Source organism: Gracilinanus agilis, chromosome 4 (assembly GCF_016433145.1).
Source record: "Gracilinanus agilis isolate LMUSP501 chromosome 4, AgileGrace, whole genome shotgun sequence".
NCBI lineage: Eukaryota > Metazoa > Chordata > Mammalia > Didelphimorphia > Didelphidae > Gracilinanus > Gracilinanus agilis.
The window spans coordinates 314880116-314898329 of record NC_058133.1 but is presented as its reverse complement, the minus strand read 5'-3'; positions in this window follow the sequence as shown (position 1 = coordinate 314898329).

Here is an 18214-nt window from a genome sequence, read left to right as displayed (position 1 = left end):
ATAACAAGTGGAGTTTTTCCCAGCTGTAAGGAGGGACTGAAAGGTTTTGAGAGGCAGAGTCCTTGCTTGACAGGGGAAGCCCAGTAATTTTTGCTCTTTTCGTGGTAGATGTATCAGCATTAAGCCAATGGCAAGTGAGAGTTCTATTAAACCAAACTGAATATAATCAGGAACAGTTGGAGTTGTGAATGGCTTTTTGACCCACTTAAGTTATCTGCCTATACAGAATTGCTATTTGCTTGAATATATGTTTGCTATGCTGTGAGACATACTGAAATTATCCTCTTTCTTTTCTTTCTCTCCTGCCTCATTGTTACTTGACCAATGGAAATTAGGGGTCCATCACATTCAAACTTGCTTCTTTGCTTTCCATTCTTCTAGAAAGTATTTTGTCATGATTTCCATTTTCCCCAAATGAAGATAAGCTATTTTTTCTTGCATTTTGAGCAAGTCTGGATATGTGGAGGGAAGGTCAAAAGGAAATCTGTGCCCAATTGCCTTTGACTTAACTAGTTTGTATTTAAGCTCTCTGGTGAACTGCACAAAAAGATGTTTTGTAAGTAGGACCTAATACCAGGGAGATTTTACTCTGCAAGACAACAGCACTGATCTTTCCACTTGTGTTACTGAACTATTCTTAAGACATTCAAAATCTGTGGTTGTGTGATGACTGAGGAATATGTCCCAGTTTGATTAGAAATATTTCATTAGCATTCTGGCATTTAACAGAACTTGAACTGTTAATTTGGGAAATCAGTGTCATTGAAGATTGAATAGAGAGTGAAATTTGCAAATTAAATTCAATTATTTTTTCCAAGTCATTACGGTGCATGGAGTTTCCAGGGAAGACTTGTACCTTCGGTGTGAGGGCTGCTGAGCCCTTTTAAGGGCTGCTTTCTTCCTTCAGTGCCTACTCAACTCTCACAGTAGTTCCAAGAAGCTGTAGCATGTTCAATGGCAACAGCCAGGTAAAAACATCTTAGCAGGTGAGCTATCCCAAATTGAGGGTAATTTATAGATCTCAGGTTTGTTAGTGAGTTAGCAGGGTGTCTACCCCAGCCATGTTAAGATTTCACTCAGCAGAAGCGGGGATAAGAATATTTATTCCAACAGTCATGAAGATGCCTGAAGCAGGTGCTATGGAGCACTTAGAGCTTGGCTAGACATCAGTGAAGTCATGATCATCCACTGCATCCTGAGGCCTTACCAGTCATCTTGACTTTTGTCTTGCCACTGAACTTGAATAACTCTGGAAGAGCGAGTAAGTCTGACAACTTTGTGCAACTCTGACTTACTGAAATTCAATTTATATGTGAGTCAAAAGTGATGTAATTTTAGTACTGTTCCAATACAAAGGACAACAACCAATCAATAGATTCTTGGGTCTGAGATATCAGGTTGAATTGTACCATTCTTATAATGGTACTAATAAAGAACCCTAGAATTTGAAGACTTTAGTTGGAGTTCTAGTCTTGTGTAAAATTTGCTATATTACCTCTCAGCCTTAGCTTCCTTATCTATAATAGGGAGAAAATATTTGCCCTATTTATTTTATGTTTGTTGTGAGGACAGCACTTTGAAAACTGTGAAGCACTAGATCATTATAAATGATTATCACTACTGATAAAGTACCAGATGAATGAATAACATTCTCAATAATGAAAAAAACTCAGTTTTAGAACCAAAGAACAGAAAAGCAGGGATCAAGACTCTACATGCAATAGATTGTTACTTCTTTGGACAAACTAAAATATGAGTTATAGAAATTTTAAAAATCAGTTTGATTGCTATCAATTATATATAAAAATTTGAACTAAGCTATCAAAAAGTTCCTAGAAATGTTTTGGGAACCTGTTTTAATGAGGAGATTAAAAATGCTTGGAATTATTATATCACATTTTCATAAGCAAATTGTTTCTTCTATAGTATTCTTGACACATAATTTAAGCTTTCTCAAAATTTTATTGCTCCGATTGATTGGTTTGATATTTTGTCAAAAACTCTTCATAGACAGAAGTTCAACCTGTGTATTAGAAAATGAGATTAGTTTTGAGTAGAAGTTGAAAAGGAAAATAGGTAAAGTTGAGAACAAGTTGTAGAGAAGAGAGGCCATCTACAAATTTTGAGCAATCTAGTGCTAATGGTGTTTTGTAATGTGGATTGGTGGTGGAGAAGTGGAAACTAGATTGGTTCAGAATTTCAGATAGTCCTGGTGTGAGGGATGAAGCCTACATTTTGGTGTACTGAATAGGAATTGAAAATAAGAAACATATACAAGAGATAATGCAAAGGGACAATTGATAGGACTTGATAACTGAATATGATTAACTGCTTATTTGGGTTAGGAATTTTCAATAAAATAGCAGGATACTCACATTAATATCTTTGTTTCATTGATCAGATAATGTAGATGGGAGGTAATAACCAAAGTAGTCCTACTTAAATAAATTGTAAACTTTGATGACTCACATAAGTATTTCATGCCCATAGATCGGCGCTGGGCCCACCACATTCAAGAAGCTTTATTAGTTAAGAGTTTTTAGGGGGCAGCTGGGTAGCTCAATGGATTGAGAGCCAGGCCTAGAGACTGGGAGGTCCTAGGTTCAAATCTGGTCTCAGATACTTCCTACCTGTGTGACCCTGGGCAAGTCATTTGACCCCCATTGCCTACCCTTACCATTCTTCTGCCTTGGAGCCAATACACAGTATTGACTCCAAGACGGAAGGTAAGGGTTTAAAAAAAAAGAGTTTTTTAAAAACTATTTTTGGTAAATTGCTTTTAAAATATTGAACAGCTATGAATGTGCCCCAATTTTTTGGAATCTTATATAATGAGACTCAGACCCCACAAGCTCACACATAATCCTGGGTGTGGAACAATTGGGAAGGTGCTATGCAAACTATTATAGTGCTATCAGAGCAATAGCAATAGTAATTTTCATGAAAAATCTTCCTTTTCCTAATCCAATCCAACTAATATTGTTAAGTGACTAATATGTGCAAGTTACTATGGTATAAAGTCCAGGTTACTATGGTATAAAGTCCAGATGAAAAATAATCCTTGTTTGCATTGGGGTAGTAAGAATATATGCCATAAAATATGTTTGTATTGTTATGAGGAAGATTAGGTAGTTATTAGGTAGTGCTAATCTTCCTCACAACAGTATACTCTTTAAATTTCTGTGACCTGGAATAAAACCTTGATCATCCCATCCTAAACAACTTTTGTTACCTGTTCCAATTCTACCCTTTTCTTTCTCCATTCTAACTTTTCTATTCATGGAAAGACTAGTCAATCATGCCACTTACCTGCTCAATACTTTCCAGTTGTCTCCTATTGCCCACAAAAATCTAAATGTTTTAGTCTCAACTTCAAGGTCCTCCAAAATCTTGTACCACCCTATCTTTTAAGTCTTTTTTCATAGTTCTTTGCTCCATATGGACAAGCTTTATTCCAAATTAAGTCTCATTCTCCCCCTTTCAAATCCTCTGCTTTGTTCCTTTGCTCACTCCATTCCTCATACTTAAAACTCCATCCCATTTTTGTAACCCATTACTGAAATCCTGCACCTCCTCAAATGTTCTCATTTCCATGATGTTCTTGATCTGTCAATCAATAATGGCCTTTCCCCTAGTACTTAGTAAATAGTTTTAGAACTCATATTTTTTCATTTCCATCTTTATGATTACTTGTGTAGGCATCATATCTACCTATAAATTTCACTATGTGAAGTTCTATGTCTTCTTTATTCTTCATCTTCCCCAAGACCCTAGTACAACCCTTTGCACATAGTAGGTGCATGGATGTTGCTGTAGCACTCTTACCATATCTCTAACTGTGTAGTCATTACCTCTGCTGGCTCTCTGAAAGACATCTTAAAATTCTGGAGTAAAATTTGGGTACTCCAGGAAGTGGTTAGGAAGTATATACCACTAAATCCAAAATTTAAAATTAAGGTTACCCACAAGTTAGTTCATACCGTACCCTTTGTAAATTAATTTTCTTTCCCTTGGGATCCATTGGTGAAAAGCAAAAGTTTGCAAAGCATTTTACATACATTTCCTTTTTTGGTCTTTATAATAACATGGTGAAGTGGATGCTATTATTACCCCCATTTTACTGATGAGGAAACTGAGGTTCTGAGAGATTAAGTGATTTGCCCAGGGTCACATAAACCAGAAAGTGTCAGAAATAGAATTTGAGCCCACATCTCTTCTTTCCACAAATCATATACAGCCTCATGCTAAACCACAGTGTTGCCTTTCAACAAGGCATTATCATTTGCAAAAGCTTTCTGGGCAGAGATTTAATCTGCTCCCCTTCTACCTTCCCCCAAACCATACATCAAATAATGCAGCAATAGCAGTGAAACCCCAGTATAGTCCAACTGTTATGTCTTATTAGTTGACAGAATTCATTGAAAATAAATTAATATGTAAGCATTATTGTGCTTTGCCCCAATTAATTATTATGTGCTGGTTATTAGATTGAACATTTTCCTTGATTATGATCAGAAATGTTAGCTTTTTGGATTTGCCAATTGATAAAGTGCCAGATATCACAGTATTTTGCTTAGTATTCTTTGGTAGAAGTTGTATATGTAGACTTGATTTCTGCCCCGTTTTGTGTTCTTTCTCTGTCTCTGTCTCTCTGTCTCTTTCTGTCTCTGTCTCTGTCTCTCTCTCTCTCTCTCTCTCTCTCTCTCTCTCTCTGTGTGTGTGTGTGTGTGTGTGTGTGTGTGTCTGTATGTGACTAAACCTGTGATTTCATCAATGTAGGAAGTTCCTGGTGGAGAAATTCCCTACTCATGAAAATTCTTACTTTCTCTACAACTTGGAATTTTAAAGAGTCACCTTGGGTCACCCATAGGTTTAAGTGACTTTCTCAAGGTCACACATTTACTAACTCGAATCCAAGTTCTCCTGAATCTAAGATCAATTCTCTATCCTATGCCACACTGCCCATTATTGATCATAAATAATTATTAAGGCAAAAAATAAACTTTGGGGACAAATTAACCGATTCAATTTTGCAAACATTAATTATTTGTGTGCAGTGTGTGATGCTAAGCATAAGAGATAAAAAAAATTCAAATGGCAAAGAACCTATCCTTGAGGAGATTATAAGTGTAACTTGTCTTTGGGCATACTCCATGCAATGGTGATTCCAGAGTATTGGAGAGATGGTGTCCTCCTCTGCTGGCAGACATGAATGACTTGGACTTGGAACCTCCCACTTTTGGACTTTTGATAACAAGAAATCTGTGGAGAGGTACTCACTAGTGTAAGAAGGAATTCTTTTTTAAAAATATTAAGTTCAATAAATAAATAAATTAATTAATTGAGAATATTTTCCCATGGTTACATGATTCATGTTCTTTGCCTCTCCTCCTTCCCCCCCCCCATAGCCAATGAGCAATTCTACTGGGTTTTACATGTGTCATTGATCAAGACCTATTTCCATATTATTAATATTTGTACTAGGATGATCGTTTACACTCTACATCCCCAATCATATCCCCATCAACTCATGTGATCAAGCAGTTGTTTTTCTTCTGAATTTCTACTCCCACAGTTCTTTCTCTGGATGTGGGTAGCATTCTTTCTCAGCAGTCCCTCAGAAATGGCTTGGATCACTGCATTGCTACTAGTAGAGAAGTTCATTACTTGTATTGTATAATTGTGCCACAGTGTATCTGTGTATAATGTTCTTCTGGTTCTGTTTCTTTCATTCTGCATCAATTCCTGGAGGTCTTTCCAGTTCACATGGAATTACTCTAGTTCATTATTCCAAAAAGGAATTCTTTATTCCTTTTTTTAATTTAATGGGGGACCTGGAGGTCCTTTTACCATAGAGATGTGTAGGAATGAACTGGCCCCCAGTGACAAGAAGTAGAAGCCATAGAGACAGGAAGTAGGAACCATAGAGATAGGAAGTGAGGTAGAAGAAGGGGATAAAAGGGGGCCAGCATCAACTGGTTGATCTGTCAGTTTCTGAGAGTTAGAGCTGGCAGTTGCTGGAAAGTTGGCTGCTGGGAGTATGTTGGATTGGTGGTTGGTATTTAGTTGCTGGAATATAAAGGTGGGCCTGAACTTCCTGAGATGACTTTTTGACTTTAGCCTTTAGAGGGCTTTTTGGCTTTTGGGTTTTTGGATTTTGGTTTGGGATGTTGGGTTTTTTTCCCTTTCTTGAACTTTTTAGAAGGGGGTTGGTCTTTGTTGACAGACCTAATTGGGTTTGGATTAAACACTGATTGGGTTGGTTTTGATTGGGATGGAACTTAATGGAGTGGTTGTTAGTTATATGTAGATATAGGAAGTTTGGGGTAGTAATTATAGGTAGTTATGGGATAACTAATATAGACATTAGGAAATTTTCTTTCTCTACCTCTTTCCTATATTTCTTTCTTTTACTATATTCATTTACTATCTCAATTTTAATTAAACAAAATTGCTAATTATTAAAAGCTGCTAGAAGTTTTCTCTGGCTTAAAGGGATAATATTAATTTATAACTCTACTATCTCTACTATATTCTCATTAAAATTTAATTATTTTTTCTTTATTTTTTTAAACCCTTAACTTCTGTGTATTGGCTCCTTGGTGGAAAAGTGGTAAGGGTGGGCAATGGGGATCAAGTGACTTGCCCAGGGTCACACAACTGGGAAGTGTCTGAGACCAGATTTGAACCTAGGACCTCCCATCTCTAGGCCTGACCCTCAATCTACTTACTGAGCTACCCAGCTGCCCCCTAAAACTTAAATTATTAAAACCTGCTCTCTTATTTTTTCAAAACTCCTAATTTAACCCTTACACTAGGCAAATTTCAAGATCTTGGGGAGTGCTGCTGAACCACATGGGTTTTTGGTGGCAATAGGCAGCAGCCAGCACAGGCAGCAATTAGGATCCTGGACAGAAGCAAATAGTTTGTCTCTCCAGAGGTTCCCTGTGACCATGAAGCACCAGTGTACGATGAATTCAGCAAATCCACACACCTGAATGCCTGGTCATTGCAATGTTAATTTGCCTTAGACAGCTTCAGGGAATGGAGAAAGGAATAAAGAAAGCCCCTGAGAGAACTGGAGGTAACCCATATAGAACTGGAATAGCCCATGAAATTCTAATACATCAATCAAAGGAAGATTTCATATAGGTAGAAGAGGGCAGAATTTCTCCCAACTCAGAATTCCTGGATAAACCTGAGGGGGAAATTCCTCTGCATTTAAAATATGGTTGGCCAGGAATCAGGAATCAATCAAGTCCCCAACTCCCAGGATCATCCTCTGGCTTAAGAGAAAACTCAACAAAATATTTTTTTGTGCTATTACATATATATATATATATATATATATATATATATATTACTTTAAACTTTGCAAAAGCTTCACCTATGTTATTTCATCTGCTCCCCTCAATCTGTGAGATAGAGATTACTTAATGGGGATCCATTTTACAGATGAGGAATTTGAGTCTGAGAGTTACTTGCCCAAGCCTATCCAGTCAGTATCTGAGTTAGGATTCAAATCCAGCAACCACTGGTGTCCTTTCTACATCTTTTTTCTTCTACTGCCCATGATTAGATGCTGACTCTCCTATTTCTGTCTCTATAAGTGGCAACCCAGAGCCCTACTGTACTCTTACACTCATACTATCTTTCTATTTACCAAAAGCCATTGGTAGAAACAAGACTACCCATAGCACTTGAATGATAACAAACTGTTAAGATTCAGTATCTGTCCTACNTCCTCCTTCTGCTCCTCCTGCTCCTCCTCCTGCTCCTCCTGCTCCTCCTCCTGTTCCTCCTCCTGCTCCTCTTCCTCCTCTTATTCCTCCTCCTCCTCCTCTCCTCCTTCCTTCTCCTTCTTCAGCATGTCAAGGAAACATTTATCAATTAGATCAGATTATCTGTAAACTTTAAGACTATTCATTTTGGATTCTATACATGGGCTCCCCAGCCTTACCTTACCAATTTTGGTTAGAAGTAGAGTAGTAATGGGTTTCAATAGTGCTTTTATCCAACTCTCTTTTGAATTGTTCTCATTTCATTTGTATCTTCCCAATCTTCAGTCCTGGGTCATCTCAACGTGGTTTCTCTGTTCACACTCCAATATATTGCTGACAGCTACAAGTGGAAAAAATATAATTATCATTGTTCTTCTTTCTTCCACAATCAAGTTCTTTGTATGTTATTTATAAATACATTGTATCTGCCTTGTAGATTTAAGCTTCTTGAAGACAGACCTTCTTATTTTCTTCCCTCAGTAGATAGCATAGTGTTCAACATATAGTAGCTGCTAAATTAATTTGTTGAATTGAATGTCTCTTTAGAGACTGAATATTTTTAGAAATTTCCTTTGTGGTTTAAGCTGACAATTCTTTCTATTTGCTGATTTTGTGGCTTAGCCCAGTTGACCTAACTCATGTTCCCTGAGTAGAATTTGGGTTCTTAAGATGCTAGAAGTACTCTTTGGAATACATTCGGAACTTAATTTGGTGTGTCACAAACATATCAAGATTTCCAGGAAAGGTTAGAGTTTGAGGGTTTGCTCAACTCACTTTATAGACTACCTTATTTTATACAATAACAAAAAGGCCTTCATTCTCTCTATTAAGCCTTTTTAATGGAGTCCTTTTCTTCAGCCAGATGTGAAATTCCTTTCCAAATTTTAAAAGTAAACTCTCTCTGGTTTGAACAAGTTCAGTATTTCTCTAACTGGCCCATATGAATGAGGAAGAAATAGCAGTTCAGTTATGGCCGTGTGTATCTTATTTCAGTTTTTCCCCCTTCAGCACATTTCCTTTGCAGACATGGTTAGACCCTCAGTTTAAAGGGGTAGGACTTAACTGGAGACCACATCCAAAAATTATAGGTTGAATGTTTCTGATCTCCAGGGAACTTTATGAACAGCTCCATTCTGTGGGCTGGAGAATTACCTCAAAGCCTATGATTGTTTGGTGAATGTAATCAATTTTGAAGAAAGCAGGGACTCACAAAGAGGAGAAATAGTCAGAAAGCGTTACTGCCTTTTAAGCTATGATAGAGAATTCAATCTTATGGCCAGAAACTATCACATTATCTAATTCAAGCTATTAATTTGCTTTGCAGAAGAATGAAGTTCTCATAATAAAATATCCAAATAGAGGCTGGGTGCCTATTTTGAATAAGAATTCAAGAGGTGGTGGCTTGAGGTGGATGATTTCTAAGGTTATTTGTCACTATGAGCCTATGGTTTTGGAATTTGAGAATTTAACCTATTTTGGGGTGGAAAAAGAGGAGACTGGCAAAATGCAATTGTATATAATCACATTTATTTATTGCTGCATTTGTAAATTATCAAATGTTTGTGTGTTCCTTATTTTGTAGTTGTGTTCATTTGATTAGGTTTCATGTGATGTTCATGCTATTAACAAATGCCTCTTAATTGTTCTGTATATATGTATATATGTAAACTACCACTAGTAGTTTAATAATATTCTATAGAGGGGCCTATAGATTGCATTATTGTTGCAGTCAGTTAATTTTCTTTGCTAGTTAGACATGCTTTTTTGATTGCTGTAAATTACGGATATGCATTTACTTTTGAAATGTTTATGTGTTATTTCTTGTATGTAGTGAGTTATGCATGTTGTCACTCTAGCTTCATATATGCTACTCTGTATCTAACTGCCTTTACTGCTAATATGCATTGGTTTTATTTCATTTTCAATGTTACCAAAGGTTGATTACTTGGGATGCCAGAAAAAGACCATTTCTTTCAAAGCACTGATGTTTGTGTTTATACTATATAGTTGATAAGTTTTGGACTTGCTTCCAGTTGATCTTTGCAAGGGACTGCAAGAGTTTTGGCCCAGGGAAGAAATGTGACCTGAACTCCAAAGTCTATTGGTATGAGATTCTTTCTTCATTGGTAGTGTTAAATTGGTTAGTCCTACACATTAGTGAAGATTGAAACCAAGTTGGTGAGAGTGAGAAAGAAGAGAAATACAGGTTCTTCTGGCTTCTAGTTTTCAGAAAGAAGATCTATGATGTCAGTCTCTTTTCAAGTCCCTGAAGTGAGAGAAAGAGTGGGAAGAAGCCAACTTGTAGACCTTTGATTATGTCTCTTTTCCCAGTTTTCTACACTAGACTAGCCTTGGGGAATTTTCTAATCAGGTAAGATATGGGACACTCTCTTGGTTGAGTTGAAGTGTTTTGTTTCCTAGGAGAGCTCCTTCAAAATATATTGTCTGCTATATACTTCCATATACACACATTTTCATATACATATACATGTGCATGTATACCACATATATATGTGCATGTAGATATATTTCTCTGATTTCTGTTTTCTACAGTTAGATAAATGTGGTTTTTTTTTTTGCTCTTTGCTATATATGTTTATGGTGAAACTGGTATTTGGTGGAAAGGGAGTCAAACCTTGGATATAAAGTGTAACTTCACTTCTCTGTTAATGAAAAATAGCCAAAAGTTTAGTTTGAACCCACAAACTGCATCTTTTAGATTAATAACATTTAAAAGGTACAGATAGTTGTAATTCTTTGCCAGTACAAGTAATCCCTCTCTCTGAGGAGAGCAGACTGGCCAGCCTTTGGTCTGAGTCTATTGCTTCTCCTCCTAGCAGGAATTAAGTATCCCTTGTAGAAGAGTGGGAGGGGGGAGATGCTAGAGACATCTATTCTTGCTTTTCTGGGAGGCACATTGACACAGCCATAGTACTACATATATATATTAGTATTTGGACTTGATCCTTTAGGGATCCAATTAAGGTTTTTGAACTGAGGAATGAGTCACCAAAAAGGTACTTTAGGAAGATTTATAGGGCATTAACTGCTGGATGGAAGTTGAGAGAAGCTGTAAGCTATTACAAGTGGCCATCTGTGAAGTGATAAAAGCTTGAAGTCAAATACTAGCAAAGAGAAAAGATGGACACCAGAGAGATTTTAAAGTTAGAATTGATAGGATAGATAGAGTGTGATGATTGATCAGATAAAGAATGTGGGAATGGATGAATGAAAGGAGAGTCAAAATTAATGTGACGATTTTGAATCTAGTTACTAGAAGAATGCTAGAATCCATAATAGAAATAAGAATCCTGGCCAGAGGAGTCCCCTTTTTCTGTTTTTTTTTTCAAATTTTTTTTTGTGGGAATGGAAGAGAAAATCTAGGAAGAAAGATTATTGATTAATCAATGCTTTATTTATTTATTTATTTTTAAACATTTACCTTCCATCTTGGAGTCAATACTGTGTATTGGCTCCAAGGCAGAAGAGTGGTAAGGGCTAGGCAATGGGGGTCAAATGACTTGCCTAGGGTCACACACCTAGGAAGTGTCTGAGGCCAGATTTGAACCTAAGACCTCCCATCTCTAGGCCAGACTCTCAATCCACTAAGCAACCCAGCTGCCCCTGATTAATCAATGTTTTAAAAGGACCTCTTTTGTTCTAGACCCCATCCTGTGGTCTGGGGATACAAAGAAAAAAAAATGAAAGACTTCCTGCTCTTAGAGAGCTTCTATTAAAGATACAACATATATTCATGTACAAAATATAAAGTATATACAATATAAAAAAAGTAAATAAAAAGTAATTTTGGAAGCACAGGCAGCTGAGAGGATTATCAAAGGCCTTGAGTGGAAGATGGTGTTTGAGCTGAGCTTTGAAGGAAGATAGAAATTCTAACAGGCAGGGGTGAGGCCTGAGGCCATCCTAGATATAGGGGACAGCTTATAAAAATAAGAAGTTCCTTGAGAGAGGAAAAGCAAGCAGGAACCTGGTAGAACATAGAATTTGCAAAGACGAATTAAGATAATAAAGCAGGAAAATAGGTAGGAAGCAGTATATAGATGAATGAAGGTATAGTGGGAGTCAGAAACCTCTGCTCTAAAACTGTGACCTATGGCAAATCTTTCTTTTTTGTTATAGATTCCCCCTTTTTAAATGGGAATGGGGTGGGATGGACTAGTTCAGTGACTGCAAGCCTTTTAGAGGGAATGGTGATGTCCTCAGATGTAGGTAGACAGGGAGAGTGGAACAGTTAGGCTCCGTATCCCTTTGGATTTCTAATAATGAACTCTGATGAACTGTCTGCTAGGGTGATGTTGGGCATGCCCACAGAGAGGGTTTTTGGTACCTCCTCTAGCATGTGTGCCGTAGGTTTGCCACCATGGGACTAGTTGTTTTCCAAAGATTTTTCTGCCTTTTAAAAGCTGTTATGGGCATGGATTTATGTTGAGGTTGAAGTGATGGCAAGACATCCAAATTGAAACATAAAGGAAGCTGCTGAAAATATGGAACAGGAGCTTGGAAGAGAGTTCAAGGCTAGCATTCAGAGGCTGGCATTCAAAGTCCTCTGCAATCTGGTTCCAACCTACCTTTCCAGACTTATTTCATTTTATTCTCTTTTGTGCACTCTACTACCAGCCAAATTGGCATTTTTGCTGTTTATCAAATATGAATTGCCATCTCCCACCTCTCACATTTGGAATACGTTCACCTCTACTTTCTGGGGTCCCTAGATTCATTTAGGGAAGAAAGCTTCCTTTGAAACTTTCTCACTAAATCAGTACATTTCCTCAGCAAATCTTTTTCTGTTTGAAAGTGTTCTCTCCCTCAAATTTTGCTTGACTGATCTACTGTAAAATAGATGGGTCCACACGTAAGACATGCATATCCACATGGATTGCCTAAATGTTCAAATATTTCAGATAGGTTTAAATGAATATGATCTGATGACTGTCCCACTTCTGCAGGGAGGAGGTGAGACAAGCTTTTTGCCTATAAGCTACCAGACATGTTCAGGCAGGTAGTCCCCAAGAGCACCCTGAGTCTGAGATCTCTTTTCTCTAGTCTCTTAGAGGGATATAAGATTAGAATTATAATGATCTTCCTACCTCATTCCTTCTTCCCTCCTCCTTTCCCATGTCTGGAAGCTAAGGGTATGATTTTAAGAGCTTAGGAGGAAAGCTGCTTCCATGGTCCCTCTTAAGGGAGATGGCAACTCAGCTTATACTCACTAGCTGGCTCCTTCCCACCCAAAGGTGGTTAGGCAAAAGACAATCATATCTAGGGAGTAAACCCATGATCAAATGAGATAATAGTTGTATTAGCTGCTTATGTGCCTGGCCCAAAGTAGATTCTTAAAAGTTCTTGTTCCCTTCCCTTTACTCTACTTCCAACCCCTTCTCCTTATTTATACAGTTATACATTTTCTATAGCAGTCTGGCAAAGTGGCCAAAGTAGTTCTCACATTCTAGAAGTTTTACCATGAAAGAGACGATTAAAATGACATGAATGTGTGAGGGGTCAGCAGGATCTAGTGAAGGTTTTTTTGTTTTCTTTTTAGGACATTGAGATTTCTACAAGTTTTATGAAAGGATGAAAAGAAATCACTAGAGGAGGAACTAAATACTCTAAAGAGAGAGGATTAATAAAGGGAGCCAGGACCTAGGATTAAGGGCACAAGTGGAGAGAGAAACTATTCTAGGTGGTGATGGTCAGGAATGATGGAGAAGTAGGTGACATGCTTTCTTTTCCATAGGAAAGGAATTATTCTATTGCTTAAATGAGACTTATACATTTAATTGTGAGTTCCTAAGTAGTGTTTCCCTTTTTTTATATTCCAACTCACTGGCACAGTGCCTGACACATAGTAGGTACTTAATAAAAGTTTATTTACTTACATAAAAGAAGCAATGGAGGGGGCAGCTGGGTAGCTCAGTGGAGTGAGAGTCAGGCCTAGAGACAGGAGGTCCTAGGTTCAAACCCGGCCTCAGCCACTTCCCAGCTGTGTGACCCTGGGCAAGTCACTTGACCCCCATTGCCCACCCTTACCAATCTTCCACCTATGAGACAATACACCAAAGTACAAGGGTTTAAAAAAAAAAAAGAAGAAGCAATGGACCATAGGAAAGGGGGAGGGTTTTTGCAGGGGAGCAAAAAAGAGAAGAGAAAGAAAGGTGAAAAGGTTGGAGTATTTATTAAGAGCTTATTAAGTGTCATGAATTGTCCTAGGTGCTGGGGATATACATGTAATTTAAAAAGATAGCATTTATCCTCAAGGACCTTAAATTTGAATAGAGGAAGACAATATATAAAGGATGTGTAAAAAGTGAGAGGAAGTATATCTGCATAGTGGGTTAGCTTTCTTGGGAGGAAGTAAAAAATTCTAGTGAGAGAACAAGTGGAGCCAGGAGCAAATGGAGTATGACTTATGAAACTCATGAAATAACTATCTAGGCCAGAGTTATAAGCCTAGTAATGGAAACTTTAGGTCAAATGGTATAGATATAGATATTTTAGTCACTTTTTATATAATTCCAAATTTCTTTCCAAAATCATAGTAAAAGTTAGCAATCATAGTTAATAAGTTAGCAATATATTAATTTAGCTATCTTCCTATAACCTTTCCAACATTTACTTTTCCCATCTTTTTTTTTCTTTTCCAATTTTCATAAATTGAGGTAAAACCTCAAGGTTGTTTTGATGTGTATTTCCCTTATTATTTGTAATTTGGAGAATTCTTTAATATACTTGTTAATAGTCTGCAATTCATTTGAGAACTGTTCAAATCCTTTGATCTCTATCTTTTGAGGAATGACTAATCCATATCTTTATATCTGTCATATACACATATCTATTTATTATTTATTGATATTGGATACAAATTATCAGAGAAATGCGATACAAAGATATTTTTCTCTATTCTACCACTTTCCTTCTTATCCTAGGTGAATTAATTTTGTTTGTGCAGATATTTTCCTGCTTTCTGTATTTTCTCTTTTGTCTCTGACCCATGCTTGGTTAAAACTATAACAACTATTTGTTGCTGTGAAAGATTTATCATGTGTTTTTTTCTGGTATTGGGTGTAGCTGGCAGTGCTTGGTAACTTTATTGCCCCTTTATAGTTATGGGTCACAGTTACAGAGTAAAAAGGGAAGATGGTGGTTGGTCATGAAGGAGCAGGGGCTCTGTTTGCAGTTCCAGAGCCAAGAAGGATATTAGTGTTTGTACCTGAAAGGGACCAATTGCTGTTCCTGGGTAAAGACCAGAGTGCAGACCAGGAAAGCAATGATCATACCTCTCCTAGGATCACACCACCTTGGAATCACCAGAAATCTGTGGATCCTCAGAACTAGCTCTGATAACAGCAGCATGAAAAAGTATCAAGCTTATCAAATTCCAAAAAAAAACCCTGACTATAAAAATCTGCCTTGATGACAGAGAAGACCAAGACATAAACTCTGAAGAAAACAAAGTGAAAACAGCTATAAAGGTTCAAAGAAAAAATGCTAATTGGATACAACCTCAAAAAGAATTCTTGGAAGAGTTAAAAAGAGATGAGTTTAAGAAAAAGTTAGGAAAAAAATGTATCTGATGGAAGAAAAATATGAAAATAAAATAACAGTTTGATAAAAGAGGAAAACAAAACCAATTCAATCAAGATTAGAAGGGAAGCAAAAACTGGGAAAATATTTATAGCAAGTGTCTCTGATAAACATCTCATTTCTCAAGTATGTAGAGAAATGAATCAAATTTATAAGAATACGCCTCTCCCCAACTGATAACTGGTTAAAAGTCATGAATAGGCAGAAATCAGAGAAGAAACTAAAACTAACAAAAGTTATAAGAATAAAGGATTCAAACATTATAGAGAAATGCAAATTAAAACAAATCTGAGGTATCAACACTTCACAACTCTCAAATTGCCTCATATGACAAAAAAAGGAAAATGATAAATGTTGGAGGGGATTTGGGAGAGTTGGGACACTAACACTCTGTTGATGGAGCTGGGAACTGACAGAACCATCTGGAGGGCAATTTCAAATGCTCAAAGGATCATAAAACTGTGTACCTTTTTTTTTAACCCTTACCTTCTGACTTGGAGCCAATACTATGTATTGGCTCCAAGACAGAAGAGTGATAAGGGCTAGGCAATGGGGGTTAAGTGACTTTCCCAGGGTCACACAGCTAGGAAGTGTCTGAGGCCAGATTTGAACCTAGTACCTCCCATCTCTAGGTCTGGCTCTCAATCCACTGAGCCACCTTGCTGCCCCTCTGTGTGTACCTTTTGATCCAACAATACCACTACTACATTTGTAACCCAAAGAGATAAAAGAAAAAGAATAAGGACTTACATGTGCAAACATATTTATAGCAGCTCTTTTTGTAATGGCCAAGAATTTAGAAATTGAAGTGATGTCCATCAATTGGCAAATGGACAAACAAATTGTGTTATATGTTTGTAATGGAATACTATTATGCCATAAGAAATAATGGACAGAATGATTAATGAAAAACTGGAAAGACTTCTATCAATTGAAATGAAGATTAGTGAAAAGAACATTGTACACAGTAACAGAAATATTGTACGATTAACTGAGAAGGACTTTATTATCAGTAATGCAAGGATACAAGAGGACCCAAGGGTTTCTTGTGAAAAATGTTATCCACCACTATAGAAGGAACTGATGGAGTCTGAATGTAAATTGAAACATATTGTTTTTCAGTTTATTTCCTTCATGAATTTTTTTCTTGTATATGTGTGATATATGTCTTCTTTGGCGATATAAGTAACATAGAAATATGTATTTCATGATAGCCCTGGTATAATATTTATCAGATTACTTCCCATCAAGGGGAGGAGAAGAGGGCAGAGGGAGGGAGAGAATCTGGACAGCAAAATTTTAAAAAACATGTTTAAAATTGTTTCTACATGTAATTGAAAAAATAAAAATAAAAGAAATCAAAACAAAAAAGAAATTAAAAAATAGGTTACATTTATGTAACATTGGTAGAACTGTAAATTGTTCCAGATATTCTGGGAATTATTTGGAATGATGTCCCCCAAATTTTTGTGTCCTTTAATACACTGATACTGTTATGAGGCTTAGGACCCCAAATGATCAAATAAAGAAAAAGAAAACTCATGCATTAAAAAAAAGTAATCATTAGAGGCTCAATAAATTTAAACTGTTTACATTCCTTTAGGGGAAGATAATATATGTAACTCCTAAGAATTTTATCATTGTTAGGGAAATTAAATGGGGTTTACATAGTCAGAGGGTTTGAGTGTGAGTTAATTATGTTGGAATGATCTCTGAGAAAATAAAATGAAAGGGTGAGAAAAGAGGGATGCAATTGGAGAAGGGGAGAAGGGAGAGGTAGAATGGGAAAATTATCGCACATAAAAGAGGCATGCAAAGAACTCTTACAGTGGATAAAAAATGGGGGTGATTAGGCAATGATTGAACCTTACTCTCATCAGAATTGGTTCAAAGAGGGAAGAATATTATATATATATATATATATGTATATATATACATATATATATTCAATTGTATGTAGAAATCTAACTTACCCAATTGGGAAGCAGGAGGAGAAAGGGATAAGAAATGAGGGTTGGGAACAATAAAAAGGAGGGCCAATAAAGGGAGTCAGTAGTAAGAAGCAAAATAGACTTTTGAAGAGGGACAAGATAAAAAGAGATAAGAAACAGAAGAAAATGGGATGGAGGGAAATATGTAGTTATTAATCATACCTGTGAATATTAATGGGAAGATTTCACTCATAAAATGGAATTGGATAGCAAAATGCATTAGAAACCAGAATCCGACGATATGTTCTTTATGAGAGACACACTTAAAATAGAAAGGCACATGAAGAGTTAAAATGAAGGACTGGAGCAGATTCTAATTAATGCTTCAGTTTAAGTAAAAAAGGCAGAGTTGGCAATCATGATCTAAGACACAGCAAAAGCAGAAAGAGATAATTAAAGGAGATAAATCAGGACAAATTATATTTTGATAAATGGTACCATGGGCACTGAACTGATATCAAAAAATTTTATGCCAAGTTTCTCTGATAAAGGCCTCATTTCTCAAATATATACTAAGTATAGAACTGAGTTAAACTTGTAAGCATCATTTCCCAATTCAATAATGGTCAAAGGCTATAAACAGGAAGTTTTCAGAAGAAGAATTTGAAGCTATCTATAGTTACATGAAATAAAATGCTCTAAATCACTATTAATAGAGAAATGTAAATTAAAAGAACTCTGAGGTTATCACCTTATATCTATTAGAAATGACAAATGCTGAAGGGAATTAGGGAAAAATAGGTGCTATTAAAGAATTGTTGGTGAACTGGCCCAACCCATCTGGACAACATTTTGTAACTATGCCCAAAGGGCATAAAACTACCTACACTTTGACCCAGA